This window comes from Schistocerca serialis, chromosome 3 (genome assembly GCF_023864345.2).
Source record: "Schistocerca serialis cubense isolate TAMUIC-IGC-003099 chromosome 3, iqSchSeri2.2, whole genome shotgun sequence".
NCBI lineage: Eukaryota > Metazoa > Arthropoda > Insecta > Orthoptera > Acrididae > Schistocerca > Schistocerca serialis.
In genome coordinates, this window is record NC_064640.1 from 1,000,853,649 (window position 1) to 1,000,874,804 (window position 21,156).

A 21,156-nucleotide genomic window follows, 5' to 3' on the forward strand; every position below is an offset into this window, starting at 1 on the left:
ATGCCTGTGTAAGTTTAATCTTTTAATCTATGAATAAAATGAGCTTAAAATTTGTAATAGGTATTTTTACATTATTGTTATATACCTCCATCAGCAACAGACATTCAGCTTCAAAATGAAACGTAGATCACTCAAATCCAATATAAAGTTCATGAGTTACACTGGAGACAAACTATCGCGTTAGGAAAATAGTGCAAACGTTACCGAAATCTAACTCTAAATCTAGTAAACGTTTAAGAGATAACTGTATGGAGAGTGTCTTATGTTACAGTAACTGGTACATGCAATAATTAGTAATGATTTTAAAAAAGTACGGTCACTTATGTCATTTTTTGTCCGTTCTGAAAAGGAAGGATCAGCATGGAACGGTAATTCTCTGCTTCAAGTCTCCGACTAATGATGTGTGCAGGGAGTACATGACTTGTTATCGGGAGATGTGAAGGCGACACCATGTGCTTGGTGCGCAAGAAGGCGATCCTCCCGGACGTGGTCGCCCGGAGTAAGCGTGTCCTCCCGTGCCGTGCAGTCTAACGTTGGGCCATTGTGTACTGCACGGTGCGACCAAATGGCCAAATAAGGACCCACAATCAGGCCCCTTTTTACAGTCTGTAGAGTGCTGATAGCGCCATCTCACATGAGTACACGGAATCACTGTGTCCTTCATAGTTATCCGTCAAAATCTTACACCGTTCACGCCCCTTAAATACTCTACCATTCCTTGTAGCAACACTAATCACGGACAACAGTAAACTACCTGGTGGCCATTCAACCTGTCACAGAGAATGACATGACAGCTCTATTGATTTTGATACGTGACGTTTGTATGTATGTGAACGAAGGAACACTGACATCGTCTTCTCGTAAGTAGAAGGGTTAATCCGTAGCGAACTCACTCTATTATATAACAAATTCTGTCAGATAGTGTTGCTTTCTTTGCTGCAGTCCCAGTATTTTGTCAGTAATGGTAATTCTCGTTCTATTATAGCACATTTTAAAACGTGTCTGATGCTAAACGTTAGTACAGTCGTAAAATCGTGATGTTACAGATTGGACTGTCTCACGATCGGACTAAAATCTTGTAATTAGTACTAGTTCCTCATCGTTCGTTCAGAATCACATAGAGGGACTACCATTACGTTGTGGATCTAGAGTATTAAGGGGAATTAATGTTTTAGACTTAGTCAAGCATATCCTTTTTCGGGTGCACACTATCCGTGAAAACCACCTTACATGTACTGGTTAGAGAGTACATAGTAACGAGTACAGAATGAATTTTCGGAGAAGTTCATATCTCTTAGACTACGTATTAAGATGCTGCCCAACCTGCGATCCTGACTCATACCGAAGTGCAGCACTCTAAAATATATCCTTGAAGGTATTCGTGAAAATCTTAACAAAAAGACTCACAAAATGATAGACTCCCAAATACCAGAGAAACAATTCGGCTTCCGAAAAGGAAGAAGCACGCTACGTGCCGTAAGCTACCTAATGGAGCAATATCCTGCCCAAGCCACAAGCAGAAATGTTATTCATCATCCCATTACTGTACTTTCTGACAGATGAGAATGACAGCCATACTTGCAAATGATTTTATTATTGTAACTATAATTTTCAGTTGTGTTATTAATGAAAGATTCGGTCGGTTGAAGACTCCTTACGTTGTATCATAAAGTCTTTGCCAGAAATAAATTAACCATGTTAATGAGCGGTGTATAGCTGCTCATTTATAAAAAAGGAAGACGAAGATAAAACATTTCTGCTACTCTCCACAGAATGATACAGAAGAATGTTCAGCATATGGAACCACAATTTACCTATGCTTAGGAAGAAGGTAACACTGTCGAATAATCTGAGGAAAACAAATGTAAACGCATAACACCAGATATGATGCTGTATGCTTTCTCGGGAGCATTATTGTATTCTGGTTGTCACTGCCAAGTGACAAATGTCATGGGATAGCTATATGGACATATACAGAAGGCGGTAGTATCGCGTACACAAGGTATAAAAGGAAAGTGCACTGGCGGAGCAGTCGTTTGTACTCATGTGACTCATCTGAAAAAGTTTCCGACGTAATTATGGTGGCACGACGGGAATTAACAGTCTGAAAACGTGGAATGGTAGTTGGAGCTAGACGAATGGGACATTCTATTTCGTAAATCGCTAGGGAATTCAATATAGCGAGATCTAGTGTCAAGAGTATGCCGAAAATACCAGGTTTCAGGCATTACCTCTCACCACAGACAACGCAGTAGCCGACAGTTTTCACTGGACGATCGAGAGCTAATGGGTTTCTGTAGAGTTGTCAGTTCTAACCGACAAGAAACACTGCCTGAAATAGCCACAGAAATCAATATGGGACGTACGACGAACGTATCCGTTAGGACAACACGGCGAAATTTTGGCGTTAATGGGCTATAGCAGTAGACGACCGACGCGAGTGCTTTTGCTAATAGCACGACATCCCCTGCAGTGCCTCTGACGGGACTGGAAAACTGTACCCTGTTCAGATAAGTCCCGATTTTAGTTGGTTAGAGGTGATGGTAGGGTTCGAGTGTGGCACAGACCCCACGAAGCGATCGACCTAAGTTGTCAACAAGGCACTGTGGTAGCTGATGGTGTCTCCATAATGCTGTGGGCTGTGTTTACGTGAAATGGACTAGTCCTCTGGCTCATCTGAATATCTTGGAGACCATTTATAGCCATTCATGGACATCATGTTCCCAAAAACACCGATGGAATTTATATGGACGGCAATGAATCGTGTCAGCGGGCCAAAACACTTCGCGCTTAGTTTGAAGAACGCTCTCGACAGTACGGGACACTGATTTGAACACCCAGACCACCCGACATGAATCCCATTGAACATTTATGGAGACGTAATCGGGAGGGCAGTTCGTGCACAAAATCCTGCACCGGCAACACTTTCTCAATTATGGACAGCTATAGAGGCGGCATAGCTCACAAGGGAACCTCCCCATCGCACCCCCCTCGGATTTAGTTATAAGTTGGCACAGTGGATAGGCCTTGAAAAACTGAACACAGATCAATCGAGAAAACAGGAAGAAGGTGTGTGGAACTATGAAAAGATAAGTAAAATATACAATTTGAGTAGTCCATATGCAAGATAGGCAACATCAAGTATAGCGTGATCTCAGGAGCGCAGTGGTCCCGTGGTTAGCGTGAGCAGCTACGGAACGAGAGGTCCTTGGTTCAAGTCCTGCCTCCAGTGAAAAGTTTAATATTTTATTTTCAGTTAATGGGACAGACTCTTATGTTTTCATCAATTTTTTGGAGTGATTATCACATCCACAAGAAAACCTAAATCGGGCAAGGTAGAAGAATCTTTTTACCCATTTGCCAAGTGTACAAGTTAGGTGTGTCGACAACATATTCCTGTCATGTGACGCACATGCCTTCACCAGTGTCGTATAGAATATATCAGACGTGTTTTCCTGTGGAGGAATCGGTTGACCTATGACCTTGCGATCAAATGTTTTCGGTTCCCATTGGAGAGGCACGTCCTTTCGTCTACTAATCGCACGGTTTTGCGGTGCGGTCGCAAAACACAGACACTAAACTTATTACAGTGAACAGAGATTTCAATGAACGAACGGACAGATCATAACTTTGCGAAAATAAGAAATTAAAATTTTAACACGAGGGCGGACTTGAACCGTTGACCTTTCGTTCCACAGCTGCTCACGCTAACCACGGGACCACGGCGCTCGTGAACTCACATTATCGTAGATGTTGCCTATCTTGCGCATAGACAACTCAGTTTGTATATTTTGCTTATTTTTTCGTAGTTCCATACAACTTCTTCCTGTTTTCTCGATTGATTTGTGTTCAGTTTTTCAAGGCCTATCCACTGTGCCAACTTATAACTAAATCTGAGGGGGGTGCGATGGGGAGGTTCCCTTGTCAGTATTTCTGTAGGAATTTTCCAACGACTTGTTGAGTCCATGCCACATCGAGTTGCTGAACTACCCCGGGAAAAATGATGTCCGACACGATATTTCGTGATTTCCCATGACTTTTGTCACCTGAGTTACGTTGATGTCACGTGTATGCTTGGATATATCGCAAACGCATTTGTTGCAATTTGAATACCTAATCACTCATCGACACCGGTGATAGTATAATTTTCTCTGAAACATCACACCGCCTTTCAAGCGATCTGGCCGCGCGGTGTAGCTGTGCGATCTAAGACGCCTTGCCACGCCTTGCCCCGTCGGGGGCCTCCCGCGGGCATGGGTGTGTGTGTTGTCCTTAGCGTAAGTTAGTTTAAGTTAGATTAAGTAGTGTGTAAGCCTAGGGACCGATGACCTTAGCAGTTTGATCCCATAGGAACTTACCACAAATTTAAAATTTTCAAGCGATCTCTTGAGCACATTGCATTATATAAGATGTTAAGATGAGTGCTCAAGAGAGGATTATCTTCATTAATTATTTCGCAAATGGCGAACACATATGCAGTAGTTTCGTGAGAAAGTATTTGAGTAGGATCATTCATGGACAAACGAGAGAAAAAAATTCACAAGAGTAATTAACGGATTTTAAGTATGAATTGTTGGAATATTTGCGCTATTCTGCATGTCGGCAACACATGACTGGCATCCATCCTCACATTTGAGAGAGACTCTGACTGGAGACCTATGGAGTAGAAACATGAAGCGGTTGTACTCAAGGTGGGTATTTTTTATGCTATGTCGGAGAGCCACGAAAAGCAGAGCGGCAACCCCTCTAACATCTAGGGTACGCGTGCAGTCCACGTGGCTCCTGCACGCCTCAGTATCACGAGCTGTCCACGGCGCAGTCACAACCGGACACCAGGCGGCAGTACCAGGGTTGGCCGAGGGACCTATTTCCGACCGCACAACACGCGACAAGAAAATAGTACAACGAGTACCGCGCCGCCGGCAGCTATTAAGGCGAGCGTATGGACTACACCAGCCATTTTTTCCGGCTTCGAGAGTCTTTCCTGGCCTCCGGACGCGTCCACTCTCCTCATTGTCTCAGGACGCTCTCGAAGCCCATCGTAGTGACCAGCGCCGTTGTTGTCAACTTTCGTCGTTGTTTTCTCTGTGGGCTTAGACTGCATTAACGATAGATTTCACTGTGCCTGTGTTGGACCTAATCATGGCTTCTCGGAACTTGGATTATTTCCCTGCAAGTGTGTTTTCCTACGAAGCTGTTAGTGGTGCTACTAGATACTAGAAACAACTAGACCTCTTTTAGATAGCAGTTCTGTCAGTTCTCTGTACCATTTCCAAAGGTGTATACATTCAACTTTTACCCTGCCCATACTTGCCTGTTATCCAGACAGGCAAGCCGCCGCACGCTGTCAGCAGGACGGTCAGTCTGCATTAATCCCATCCAAGCCAAGCTATTCGCAACCCAAGCAGTCTAAAGAAATCTTGCTTGCCTGCCCGTCTTCCCGCTGTGCTACGTAACAGTTTATTCTGTACGCTTTCATCATAGTGTGATGAATAAGGTTCGCAAATTGATGATTTTTTTTTGTTTTTCTTTTTGTTCTGAATATCACAAGACGAGGTTCAAAGAAATATATATCCATATTCGGTCATTATAGGGCAGAATATGGCGGATTTCATTAGTCCTCTTTTTCCTTCTCGGCTTATTTATTTTTTTCGGTATGAAAGATTTTCTCTGCAAGTTCAACAGTCTCTTTCGACTAGTGCTGGCCATGCTAAATTCGAACCATTCACATTTAGATACATACAATGCAAGCTACCGTATAGTGTGTGTCACAATGTACCTTGTACCACTAGTACTCATTTCCTTTCCTGTTCCACTCGCAAATAGAGCGAAAGAAAAACAATTGTCCATATGCCTCCGTACGAGCCCCAATCTCCCTAATCTTATCTGCATGGTCCTTACACGAAATGTACGTCGGTGGTAGTAGAATCGTTCTGCAGTCAGTCTAAAATGCAGGTCACGTATAATACCAGTATTCTGTAGTAAGCAGGACCATGTCTGAAAGTCGAGGTCCTTTGCACCTAAGGACTTCAAGATATCTCTTACACTGCAGCGCTAACTAGCTCAGTGTATTCCAACCAAATATTACCCGAGTTATACCAATTTTAATGACCTTTCCCAGAATGTGCATCGTGGGCTTGCTGAATTCATTCTAAGAGGCCACAATAGTTCATTCTAAAGGGCTTGGTCAATTCATTCTAAGAGGTCATAATAGTTCATTCTAAGTTCTGCGACTACATTTTAGCAAACACGAAGTTCGTTTTTCATATTATGTTAATCTATAAATGTATCTGTCTGCAAGAAAAAGCTTTTATTTCATACCAAGCTTTCTTTGCACTACCTTAGATCCCACCAGAATGTGGTTTTTAATATCCACTGAGTCAAATTTTTCCCCTATTTCAATCAGTGTATGCCCCAAATCTAGAAAGCCTTTGTACTGCTTAATTGCCTCAAGCACTTGGCACACATTTCCACACACTTGCAAGCCACTAAGGCTTTTTCGTCTTTCAAAATATTTATGGAATGAGACAATTGCTGGTAAAATTTACAAGCATGTTTTTACATACTCAAGGTTCCCAAATGACAGTTAGTAACTTCTTACACAATTTGCATTACGAATCACCAAGTGATTTATTTGAAGCTGCTTCATAAACGGACGACAGCTTTTCCTCTGCTGGACTTGGGCTCTGTTTTATGGCTGGGATATATTCCTCAAATCTTAATTTTCGCTCGGTCTCCTCTAAATCTGGTTTGTCATTTTACTGCTCTCACCGTTATGACGAATCAGCTGCAGTGAAACTACCTACACACACATATACCTGACTACTCAAGTTGGATTGATAGCGCAACTTATTGTCAGTTGTAGCAGGCTGAACGGATTGTGGATCCCCAAGTTGGTCTGCTTTAACCACTCTCCTTCCTTCAGTGCATATCTCTCCGTTGCGGAAAGCTGATCTGCTTTAATGGTTGCAACAGAGAGAGGGGCGAACGACCTGGGAGGAAAATTTGTACAATCCTGAACAGTACCTTGTGAGACGCTATATTCTGTGTCTTTTGTTCCTACCGTCGAAGCAGAAGTATTTTTGTTTTCAATACTCTTATTGAAACTCGATCACTGTTTTCCTTGTGCTCCCGTAAGGGATATTTCATTCTCGATCTTGCAAAATCCTGCTTCAGGGATTGAAGTGACTCACTTGAAAAAAGTTGAACGAAGTGAATTGCACTTTCAGAAAAAAAGTGTTGTTTCGATCTAAAAAAATAAAATAAAATAAACTGTCCAGCCAAGAATTTTGTCGAGTATGTTGCGGAATTGAGACCTTTTCGAAAACCTATAGAAAACCATTAAAAATCTCGTAAGGATCCCGAACACCGGATTAGTACTCTACAATACGACTGATCATTTGGATGAGGATAGGACGCTGAACTATAGGTGTTCGTTCTCCTCCTTTTTTTGACACCTAGAGGAAATGAGTTTGCGGTTGCGAATATCGACAGACGCGTGAAGCAAACACTGGGGCAATAAGTGCGCACGTCTGTGGCAGTCGGTGAGTCTGTGAGCTGACGGGTCAGTGGTGTAGCGAGCGGGCGTGTAGGCTGGGTGGCGGAGCGCATAATAATGCAGAGGGGAGGCGGCGCCAATCGATGCACCGCCAACACGCCTCCGCCGCCGCCGCCGCTGCCTCCGTGTGGCCCTGAAAACTCTCATTACGCTCCGCGGTCATCAATATAGTTACCCGCCCGCCAAACCTGACACTGCGTTAATCCCCCTGCCTCCAGCCGCTTCCGACCTCGCCACACTTCACCACTGAGGCCCTCTATAATTACCTACAAAGACAGTTACACTCGCTTGAAAAATAGAAACAATGGGAAAACAGAAGGCAGAGAAAATATTAACATTCGTCTCAGACGTAGTAATAACTGCCGGAAAGTCATCGGGTAGAACAGAAGTAATATCTGCCGTGCCTCAAGGAAGTGTTGTAGGCTCTCCTGTTGATCCTGACAATCTGAGAAGTCCTCATAGACTGCAGATGATCTCATTTACCGTCTTGTGAAGACATCAGATGATTAAAACAAATTTCAAAATGATTTAGACAAGATATCCGCATAGAATGTCAAATCAAAACACCTAAATTTCCATATTGATATATTATTGAGCGACGAAACCAGTTTCGGCTATATAATACGCCATCACCAGCCCCCTTGACCGACTTGTAGGAAGATCAGGGCTCGCACAGAAAAATTTTAAGTGCTCGTTTTTCCCGATGGCTGTTCGAGAGTGGAACAGTAGAGAGACAGCTTGAAGGTGTTTCATTGAACATTCTGCCAGGCACTTAATTGTGAATAGCAGAGTAATCACGTAGATGTAGATGTAGATGAAGATTCCCACCTCTGGTCCATTCAAAATACGGGCGAGCATCCAATGACTGGTATCCGTAGATTTTTGAGACAACGATCCCTCTAAACATCCCCTGAGTCGGCAGGTGATGTTTGAAGTGATCGCTGTCCCAAAAATCTTCGGATACCGGTGATTGAACGCTGGCTCATATTTTGGCTGGTCAGGAGGCCTGAAGATGGCATAATGTATCACCGAAACTGGTTTGGTTGCGCAATACAATAACAGTTTGGAAGTTTAGAAGGCTGAAAGGTGTGGAAATCATTCCAGTGCAATTATTGATGTAGGTGTACATGGTATGGATGGAACCGGTGACGTGTAAGAATACGATGTACACTGGTTTTAGGAAAGACAGTCTCGTGTTCAAGTTGTCCTGTGCTCACATGTGGATTCATAGCAACGGAATCCAGAACAGTAACTTCGGCAGCTTCGTCTGTGCGAGTACTACGACGATTTCGTTGTCGTGGGTTGAAACTTCCCGTTTCCTGAAGCGTCGGAACAAGACGGGAAAACAATTGTCGGGAAGGTGGGTTCTTGTCAGGATATCGCTCTCTGTACAGTTCCGCTGCTTTTGTAGCATTTCACCTACCTTCAAGAACAACAACAACAACAGCAACAATAAAAGACACGTTATGTCGATGCAGTTTGTAGGAAGGACAGCCTTTATTGCATGCCTACTGTACGCAACAGTATTTAAAAGGACTAAACTACTGTACTAAATGTATCCGTACATAAGAAAACAGTATTGCAATTACTGTTCTGCTAACTTACATTCCCCATATATGAGTAGCTTTTTTACCTTCTCTTCGTTGGTGTACATTCTGCTCACACAACTCTTCAACTGACGATGGTTGACGGAATGTCAGGTGTGCATCCTACATAAGTTTCCATTTGTCCTGTGTCAACGTCAGCACGTGGATGTGTTCCATTACCCCGAGTACCTGCACCAAGCACTGGGAGCGTCAACGTCATTGTTGTATTATGTAATTAATAACGTTATGTTTCAGTGAATGGTACACTGTGATACATTTTTGAATAGGTCATTAGGACAGGAAATGAATTACCGAATAAAAAATACAGGATGCCATTTAAAAAAGTCATACCGCTGTTCATATCTTTGTAAAACAACAAAGATACAACGAAGGCAATCATGCTGATTGACGTCCCCCTGACGGCTAAAGAACATTTGCTTCAAACATTGTGTAATTTGCATCTGGACAAACAGTTATTTAGGCTGATGAAGATAAGTGGGACACCCTGTATATGTAGACTGAAACGACGAATGAAGTGGCCAGCGTCTCCTGCAGGACACCCAAGTTTGAAGCCTGGCCTTAGTACAAATTTCCGATCGTCGCTTCGATCTGCATATATGCATCATAGATGTTTGAGACTTGGAAAGGTCTCTGGAATCATAGAGTTTCATTTGATTAAAGCACCTATGCCTGGGTTTCAGGCAAGATGACCCATTTCGTCCGATGCTGAGGTGCTATTCCAATGCAGTTATAAAGCCTCTACAATGTTATTCGAGTTTAGGGGGAATACCAAGTGGGTTGAGGAATGAATAGAAATTTGGATTGAGGAGGGAGGCGTCCTAATGTGGTCCGTGCACTTTTGAAAAGCCACTGTGCTAATGGCTAATGTGGCGAGAGGTTAGCGCATGTAGTATCGAGCAGTGGATCCGGGTTCGAATCCCAGTCAGCCTTCGGCAGCAGCGAGGAGAGTTTTAGTAATTGCGAGTGGGAGTGTGTTTGTTTACTTCCTCGTAGCGGCTTCTTTTCGTGTCTGTCTTCTTCGACCTTTGTGGCGTTTTCCTATCAGCAGACCACGTTGAATTAGGTTTTCCTTTGGATCATGACCTACCAAAAGCGTATATCGTCAAAATGTTTACACGGGACGAAATACGTCTCTCACCGCAAAATGTTCTCGGGATTCATCTTTCGATCATTAGTACCTCTGTTTATATTAAGAGGGTGAATGAAGACGCTGTGTGGCGCCATACTGATGATATCATGTTCCGGTGCTTTGACTGCCATATAGGGGCAATAAAGGGGCTGTCGTGATTCATCACGCTGGTTTCGGCCTTCGAATATGGAGGATTCACAAGCTATGGTTTGAGGTGCAGTCGGACGTTGAGAAGGCAGCCTTGACACCTTACGACAACGTCGTCAGTCACGTTGCGGAAAAGTTCGAAACCTATCGTGTTCTCAGTGGTATCCGTCAGATCAACATTGGACTCAGGAAATACGTGCCTTCTTACTCCGTTATCGCCGGCTGCAGAGCTGTTGTCATGTACGATGGCCAGCGGGGCACTTGTTCAGGTTGTGACCAGAAAGGCTATGTCCGACGCAGATTGGTTCAGACATCGATCAGAGACGTCTCTCTCCCTGCGGCGCCCGCTGTTACCTCTATCGTACGCTTCCGCGTCGGGGCTGCCAGCTGCACCCACTCTGAATCAGTCGGCACCGGCGTCGACTTCTCTCGAAGACGCGATTGACATTCTGCCTGTCTCTCCTACTCTGCCTTTGGTGTCAGTACCAACGATAGATGCCCGTCAGCCGCAAGACGTTTGTTGTTGATAATGGAGCTGTACCGACCGCTTTTCTGCATTCTGGCCACAAGCCGGGCTACAGCCGTCCGCCAACCGACACGGAATAGCATGTTAGGAAGCATCGATCTCCGAGGAAATGTAAGAGACAGCGCTGTATCCCCTCTGTTGACTCGTTCCATTGTACAGGATGACGACCCTACTACTGACGATGCGCTGTCCTCCGACGCCCTGTCGCCGGACGACGCGATGTCTCTCCTCGCCACTGTCTCCGGTCAACGTCCATCTACGGACACCTACGTTCTCCCGCCTGCATCTGGTGCGGTTGCCACCCTTTGTGTGTCTGACGCTACCTGTGGGAGTACCTCTAAAAGTGTTCCACTGAACCGGCCCAGTGAGATATCTGTCTCCTGGGTGGACGACGTCTATGCTGAGGTTGGATATACTGGAGATGTATGGGCGATGGAACCCCCTATGTGGGGACGAATTCCTCCCGGTCACAGTGATACGCATTTCGACGTGGGCCTAGCGGGAAGCTCCCACCGCTCCCTCCGTGTTTGCATCACCTGCCCTCCCGGAGATGGCAGACTTTCAAACAATGTCAATAACATCCGCTAACGCAATGAACTGGCATTACTCCATGAAATACTGCATGCTGCGGACGCTGACGTTGCATTCCATCAGGAGGTGCATGTCGCAGCTGTTTGTACTCCCCATGGCTTTACGGGACACATCTCCCATGCGTCCCTTACTGGCAGTGAGGTGGCAATCCTTCTACATGACGATATCCTCGCTAATGCAGTTGCCTATTTCCGAGATGGCAGAGGTATGGCTCTCACATTTCGTAGCATCAGGATCATCAACGTCTATGCATCACCATGTTCAGGTCACTTCTGCGAACTTTCAAGTTTCTTCTCAGAGGCGGTCACACCTGTCTTCCTAGGTTGGTAGGATGCCTTGATCTAGGCAGGCGACTTCAACTCCACTCAGGCTCCCAAGGGCAACTGCCGCGTCACTCCCCACGCGCGACGCTAGCGGCCATTGTCCAGCACCTCAACCCTGTGGACTCTTGGGAGCGTGTTCATGGCGATCGTCCGGGGTTTCCACATTTTACTAGTCCTTCTGGTTTCCTCCTTCATGTTTATAGCTCCCTCGATATAGTCGGTGGGATGCAGGCTGATGAAGTTTGGCCTTTGGTTCTCTGACCATGATGCTTATACCTATGGAAACTGAACGTGATACACATTATTTTACCCGACTGCTTGAAGCTCACCAAAATCACATGGACACGCTGACGTCGACGTCGCGATGCGTATCACACTGCCCTGTCATGGTGGGTCGTCTGCGCAAAGCCTGCCCTTCACAAGACCTTGACTGGCTATTGAAGGAACGTCACGGTGTAGCGGTGACGAACCCAGGATTTCTACTTCACCATTCTCCGGGATTGCACTAAGATGCCATGTTCGCCAGAGCCTCAGGCAATGGTGAACCGTGCCAAGGCACAGGTCACTGCGCTCTCTTGAGGCCACCTTGAAGGAGCTACGGTCATGGGGGCGTGCACACACACGATGCGTTAGTGCAGAAGCGACCGTCTATGTACCACGTGACAGCGGAACGGTGCCACCGTCGGAGGCCTTTCATTAATATTCTTACAACTGATGATAGACGGCATTTAGATGCCCAACGCGATGTAGGATACACCCCACAGTCACATTATGTTATGCTGTACTCCGCACAATATCACCACCCTGCCAACATTGCGGTGGTCTCCCGAGTCTCCTTTGGCACGGTTCCTGGGGATGCAATGATAGATCTGCTTTCCAAAGTCCATGATGCTATCAAGGCGGGTTCTACAAACAAGTGGCTCTTACCTGACGGCCTCCCACTACAGTTTTACCGGACTTTCCGTCCCCTACTGGCGTAAGCGTGTCCGGAAATTTGTCGAGATCTTTTGTCGCCTATCGCGCAGATCCCTGACGGTTTTCTCGACGCTCTCCTCATTGGCATCCGCAAGCCTCGGGGTACATAATGAATACGCGTTTATCACTCCTTGACGTTGCTTAACAGCGACATGAAGATCTTTACTCGGCTGTTCACTGCTCAGCTTAAAAGGACGACCCGGTACGTGGTTTCCCCTGATCAAACCCTTTTGGCGGTGTCAGTAACATCCACACTACCCTCCTTCGCTGTCGACACATAATCGCTCTTGCTGACATTCGTCATGTGCCTGAGCACTTAGCCGCTCTTGACTTCAGCCAGGTTTTCGATCGGGCCGATCACTACTACCTGTAAGGAGTGCACCGTAGTATGGAATACCCTTATACTGCCGTCGACTTCGTTATGAGCGACGTCCCGAGTACTCTACAATGGCCGGCACACTCCCCCTATTTTGATCGTCTGTTCGGTGCGTCGAGGCTGCCCACTCTGCACTGTTGTATGCTTTCGCCCTGGAACCGTTGCTCTGCAGCTTCCGTCAATGCCTTTCTGTGATGTCTGTGAGTGACCATGTCTCTTCTGCAGTGCTTATGCAGACCATCTCGTCCATGTTCTTCGTAAAGGTTCCGTGGTCAGGGAGTCTTTGGCATTGGTCACCACCTACAGAGAAACTTCTGGTAGCTGCCTTCATGTCCGCAAATCGAGCCCCATGGCTATACTCGTGGGGCTTCCTGAGGACAGCGCTGTCACACTGTGCATAGCTGCTACTATTCGATGCTTAGGACTCGATTTCACGGGTGATGTGCAGCGCACGATTGCCCTCAAATGCTGACGCCTACTTTCCCAATTATGATCTGGGCTCCTAAATCATCGTTTACGACCAATCTATCGTCTACAGTGAATACAATATTTTATGTGTATTGGGCATTACGTATCACCCACTTTGCACAGACACTCCCCATTCCACCATCCATAACCCGCCGCATGCTAGCGGCATTTGGTTAGTACGTTTGCCACAGCTTCCTGTTCAAGATACGGTGTAAGAGCTTCACCTTCCCGCAATGCGGGAGCGGTTTGGTCCTGTGTCATGTCTTTGACAGAGCGACAGCCCTTTTCGTCAGCTCTCAAATGGTGTTGTGGCACCGATGTCCCACTTGCCTCACCAGCCTGTTGCTGGAAACACTTGCACTGCACACTCTCTCAGCCGCTATTAGATGTCCCACCGTCCTTTTTTAACTTCCACCATTTTTTCTTCGATATGAGCTTTGTCTGTACTGTCCTATTGCCAAAGCGCTTGCCGCCCACAAATTGGGTCCATGGCTTTCTCCAACAGAGTAGGTCACCGAATGTGATTGAGGGGACGCATCCCCACGTCGACTGGAGTGCTGTGTGGCGATCGGTGTGCGCTCGTTATGTTGCCACTGATGTCCAGTTTTAGCGGTATCTTACGGTCAGTGGGAAGCAAGTATGCCAGTCACACCGTCACAGGATTCACCTTGCACACACCTCACTGTGTGCCTCCTGTGATGTCCTGGACTCAGACGATCATCACCTGATGTGCAGATAAACGATATGTGTGTGGTTCTTGGTGTGATTGATGCTGGTCATTATTACCCATACTACACGTCATCGGATATCTCCTCACCTGCTCCTCTTTCCAGACTTGGGATACTTCCCACAAACGAAGACGAGAACTCCATGAAGTGGATTTGTGGACATGCAGTTCACTATTTATTTGGTTATGGTGAAAAAAATATACCTGATTTTTGGCACTTCCTCAGTGAACGACATTGTGCACTAGTCTGTAGTCCTATACACAAAAATACAAAAAATTCTCTCCTTTTCTTTGTAGTCTTCTTTTCCACCAACCCAGAGTTAGAGTGTTACTGCAATGAACGTTGACCCACGCATCTCCAGTCTTAGTACCGATTATTCTCTGATCATCTGAATGTTCTCCTCCGATGAGCTATGCATCGATAGTCCCACCGAGCGTGGAGAATTGATGCTCTTTGGGTTGTGCGACCCCTGCTCGTTTTTCCCGCGCCCCTCACTCTAGGCGCCGGGAGTGTTCCTCTAGCAAAAAAAATATCCCGGCCTTGGTACAAATTTTCATTTGTCGCTTCAATCTGCATATACAAATCACATATTTCTGAGACATGGAGAGGTCTGTTAAACCATACAGTTCCATTTAATTGATGACATAGTAAAACAGACGGATTTAAAGAGTTCAAAAATTCTATGGGGTACAATTGAACGTTCTTTATTTCTTCACGATGGACAGAATCAGAACTGAGGTAAGCCTTTGTCTCTCCTGGTAACAAACTAGGGATGTTATATTCATTAACTGTTCACAATCATCATTTTTTTGGACGTAAAATCGCCGTTGAATAAAACCGTGAAACATTTTGTTCAGTGATTTCTGTGGCGTTGTATATAGCGGTAATAAAACTACCGTAATTACAATAACAATGTTTAGGAATTTTGATGCATGTTAATGGTACTGCGGTTAGGAGAAGTGTAACGTGACGTTGAAAACACTGTAAGGTAATCGGGAATTAAATTACAAAATAAGTATGTTGATTAATGGTACTGGGTTTAGGAGAAATGTAACGTTACGTTGCAAGCGCTGTAAAGCAATGACGAATTAAAAGTTAAGTAAATCAAGTTAGAGAAGTAAACGTTACTTGCCTATGATGATGAAAGTTGATGTAATTCAGATTATTTTCACAGTACTCAATGCTTGCTTAAAGGAAGTGAAGAACTGCAACCCCTGTCAAGCATAATAATAAAATTACATTGTCAGTAGATGGCGCATTCTAAATTCATTACATCGATACGTTGACCGAAATCACGTAATAGACTATGCTTGTGTAAAGAATCCAAACAGCTGCAACAGCTGTTGTGCATGTTAGTAAAACGGGTTGTCAATAGATGACACCTTCTGCACTGCCTTTATAAAAATGTGTTCAAAATGAAGCTTTTTAACAAAAATAAATCTCTAAATTAACTGTGCATTTTTCGTGATTAGTGATGAATGAAATCGTGAAAATGATGTCTGAATCATAAATTTTGATTAATAAATACGGGACATATGACGTACAGAAGAAAAAACACCGTAGCGCAATAATACATACGATGATGATTGCAGAAAAATGTAAGTAGACTTTATTTTATATCTACGACACGAGTTACATTTTACAGCACCGCATGCTCACATGCACGTATGCTGTAATGGTCAGTTCCTGAGGAAAAACTTGAAACTGTAAGATTTTGGTGTCCTAGAGTCGAACATGGTTCCTCCACCCTGCCCACTCACAAACAAAAGAAATCAAATTTCTTAGGAAAACCATCTGTAGATAGCTCCAAACGACACACTTTGTATTCAGAGATGGTAGCTGGTGTCAGATGCAAGTGATGCGAGGTCTGCTTCATTGATTACGTAAGATCTTCGAGAATATCGATAGTAGAATGCTCAGTTGCCTGTTCTGTGTGGTCGCCTAGGAATCTAGACAGCAAGCGAGCAATCATTTGTGTAGCCCCTGTCGAGCAGCCAGTTCATTCACCCTTACAGATGCTTTAATGTGTACACAGTCGCTTATTGGAGCTCTCGTGAGCTATAACTTTGCAGAATCTCTAACATTCTGCGTGGTATCTGTTTGTTCTATATCGTGTCTCCCTACCACTTTCGCGAAACGACGCTCTGAGCGTATTTTTTAGGGAATTGACTAGTTTGAACCTGGGACCTGTTGCTGGTAAGGACACGCCAGACCACACATGACATGTAGAATTCAGAAGGGGTCAGTGAGACTAGCGATGATATAACCAAATACTTAATGATTTCAGCGTCAGCTCCACTGCACTCCCTGTAAACGAATCTTAATACTAACTAAAATTAGTGGAAGGGGTTCGAGGCTTTCCTATTTTTAGTTAGCTGGTAAAATAACGTCGAAAAAGCAGTTAAGTTTACCATTGGAAATTTTATTCTACTCACGAAACATTGTTTATAAATTGCACTATTGATAAAAGGAAATGTTTTAATACAGGATGGTAAAAACCAACTGCGTTCAACAAAAATGTGAACGAATATTCCCTGAATGCCATATCACATCTATAATCTAGGTTTAAATTAAGTTTCACAAAAGAGAAAACTATCAAAATGGTCTACAGTGACCCTCAATTATCTTTAATTACTTATCTAACTTGTCGTAAATTACAGTAGCTGATGTGGCTTCTCAATAACTATATAACAGAAAAATCAACGCGTTTCAGATTTTTACTTCAAGTGGCAAATGTGAACACCATGAGCTTTAATTGACGATCGACACTAGTATTACGCAAAAAGGGGGTGTAACAGATGAGTCTTCTGCAGTTCTGAGTGAAGCTTTATGCGCTGTTATGCGGCATCGCGTGCGTTCATTACCTTGTCGGTGTTCGTCAGGGGGCGGCGGACATCACAGCTCCGCTCACCTCGCCGCCTCGGAAGCAACTCTCTCCTAACTTCTCCTTACTACAATTTACCGAAGTTGGTTTAAAAAAACTATCTGGCTGTGTTTTCATCTGACCAATCAGGGTCTCAAATGTTAACCCTAAGCTCCGCCTACAAAAATTCTGTCTATCCAGTGAGAAACATTATACTTTTCGTGGTGGGGCAATGTTTTTAAAGTTTGCAACGTAACAGAGACGCGAAAAAGTCTCATGCTAAAACTTGCAGCTGGTGTGGTCCTTTTTAGTGTTATCGTAAGATCTATACTGTTCTTCTGGAGGGCTCTATCTTTTAACATGGGCTGCAGGGTGGTCCTGACGTAACAGAGACGCGAGAAAGTCTCCCGCTAAAACTTGCGGGCTGGGGTGGCCCTTTTTGTGTTATCGTAAGATCTATACTGTTCTTCTGGAGGGCTCTAGCTTTTAACATGGGCTGGGGGGTGGTCCTGACGTAACAGAGACGCAAAAAAGTCTCACGCTAAAACTTGCGGCTGGGGTGTGGTCCTAGCGGTTAGCTGGCGACGTGGGTGTCCGTCCCTTATCGTAGGGCCTTCCAGCTTAACACGGTTCTGCTCTCGGCTTCTGTTCTCGTTTCTCCCCTCGGAACTGCGTCTGTCTCACGGTGGGAAGGTATGACATGCATTTATGCATTCTTGTGTTAGTCTGTGGTATTCCATTTGCTCACTCGTTACTCGTATTACTTTGGTTAATTTAATGTCACGATTTATTCGGAGCTATGTGACATACTACTGGATTTGCTTATCATGTCAGGGTTTTCATGGAAGGTGTTGGATTTGCCTGACACCTTACAAATCTTGTTCTGCAGTGTCGTTCCCCTGTTGTAACAAACAGGTGCTGGAAATGTTAATTCTCAACACTAGCGCACTTAGCACACACTATCATCTTTATGAAACTCTAGCTATTGCGTTCTTGTTGAGGAAAACGTTAACTGCTTCAAGAAAATAAATATTTTCGAGTTAATACACTCCTGGAAATGGAAATAAGAACACCGTGAATTCATTGTCCCAGGAAGGGGAAACTTTATTGACACATTCCTGGGGTCAGATACATCACATGATCACACTGACAGAACCACAGGCACATAGACACAGGCAACAGAGCATGCACAATGTCGGCACTAGTACAGTGTATATCCACCTTTCGCAGCAATGCAGGCTGCTATTCTCCCATGGAGACGATCGTAGAGATGCTGGATGTAGTCCTGTGGAACGGCTTGCCATGCCATTTCCACCTGGCGCCTCAGTTGGACCAGCGTTCGTGCTGGACGTGCAGACCGCGTGAGACGACGCTTCATCCAGTCCCAAACATGCTCAATGGGGGACAGATCCGGAGATCTTGCTGGCCAGGGTAGTTGACTTACACCTTCTAGAGCACGTTGGGTGGCACGGGATACATGCGGACGTGCATTGTCCTGTTGGAACAGCAAGTTCCCTTGCCGGTCTAGGAATGGTAGAACGATGGGTTCGATGACGGTTTGGATGTACCGTGCACTATTCAGTGTCCCCTCGACGATCACCAGTGGTGTACGGCCAGTGTAGGAGATCGCTCCCCACACCATGATGCCGGGTGTAGGCCCTGTGTGCCTCGGTCGTATGCAGTCCTGATTGTGGCGCTCACCTGCACGGCGCCAAACACGCATACGACCATCATTGGCACCAAGGCAGAAGCGACTCTCATCGCTGAAGACGACACGTCTCCATTCGTCCCTCCATTCACGCCTGTCGCGACACCACTGGAGGCGGGCTGCACGATGTTGGGGCGTGAGCGGAAGACGGCCTAACGGTGTGCGGGGCCGTAGCCCAGCTTCATGGAGACGGTTGCGAATGGTCCTCGCCGATACCCCAGGAGCAACAGTGTCCCTAATTTGCTGGGAAGTGGCGGTGCGGTCCTCTACGGCACTGCGTAGGATCCTACGGTCTTGGCGTGCATCCGTGCGTCGCTGCGGTCCGGTCCCAGGTCGACGGGCACGTGCACCTTCCGCCGACCACTGGCGACAACATCGATGTACTGTGGAGACCTCACGCCCCACGTGTTGAGCAATTCGGCGGTACGTCCACCCGGCCTCCCGCATGCCCACTATACGCCCTCGCTCAAAGTCCGTCAACTGCACGTACGGTTCACGTCCACGCTGTCGCGGCATGCTACCAGTGTTAAAGACTGCGATGGAGCTCCGTATGCCACGGCAAACTGGCTGACACTGACGGCGGCGGTGCACAAATGCTGCGCAGCTAGCGCCATTCGACGGCCAACACCGCGGTTCCTGGTGTGTCCGCTGTGCCGTGCGTGTGATCATTGCTTGTACAGCCCTCTCGCAGTGTCCGGAGCAAGTATGGTGGGTCTGACACACCGGTGTCAATGTGTTCTTTTTTCCATTTCCAGGAGTGTATGTCTCACTAAAAGTATTCCCAATACCAAATTCTAAAACCGCAGCTTTGTCACATTAGCGGAAGTGTTCCATTCGTTTGTAATAATCAAGTCATTATATTCTACAGCTTGTTCTCCACTAATTGAATGAAAAAAAAAGACACTCCGCCACGAGGCAGGGCGCTGTAATACAAGTAACCCGTTACAATCACATTTCTGGAACCAATTACTTCAATCCGTAGAGGAACGGATAGGGAATCTAGGTGGTAATGATGAGAAATAAGATGACCATACTCTGTTTCACCACGATTGTACAAAAGGAAATGAACAATTACGAGAAAATCAACTTCTTGACACACTCAGTCTTGTTTGTGCACAAATAATCTTCATCTCTATTGTGCTGCCTCCAGTCGACGTTTCAATTTCTTCCAGTTTTCGAACAGGTATAGTGTAACACAGAGATAAAGAAGATCCACTGACAATGCTACAACAGAACCTAAATATCTTTGAACATTAAGAAACAAACTAAATGGTCCACCGCAAAAGGGCGGTTACAAAAAAATCGTAAATTATACATTTTACGAAGATGTACGGTATTGTAACGTTGTTTCTGTTCATTATGAAACAAGTCTTGATGTTCTTAAATCATCCTGAACAAAAAACGTGATTTGTTACTGCCTAAAACAGTGCCATAGTTGCAATTTACGTCCTATACGATGGCTTAAATGACTTCCTCTCTGCAGCGCCTCAGTAGAAGGACCTTTCAAAAAGAAGGAGCAGTAATGAGTCTTAACGATAATTTAGCAGTGATTCGTATGAAAAATGTACCGGACTTTTTAAAAGATTTGGAATGAGTATAAAAGATTTGGAATGAGTACAATTGCCAAATTGAAATTATAGAGTGAAGGGTCTATGATAGACTCGCTCGGTCGTAACATGTAACCATGTTGCAGCTAACTTAACCCCATGGTCTAGAGAAACAGAGCACAAGGAAAATGAGAGAAAGAGACGTCTTACAAAAAGCCGAAGAGACTGAGGTTGCAAAAAATCCAGTGGATGTAACTGTGAAACCCACCGCCGGTCTGATAGGCGCGAACATATCTATGAAGAGAAACGGAAACGGAAGAGAATTGACAGTCTAAATTGAACAGGGACTCAAAATGTTCTAGTTCACGAATATATTTATGTGACCCTTTCCAGTTGACCTAGGCTAGCATCAGATATAAAATATGCAGAGTGGGGTCGCTGTCACCGATAACGAGATGGTGCGCGTCGTTAAGAATTTCATGATATGACCATTTTCGACTGAACTAGGCAATCATCGGATCTAAAATATGCAGAGTGGGATCACTGTCACCGTTAATCAGGAGGGGCGCGTCGTTGAAACTGAGCCTGAAATATCCAATGTAACGAATGT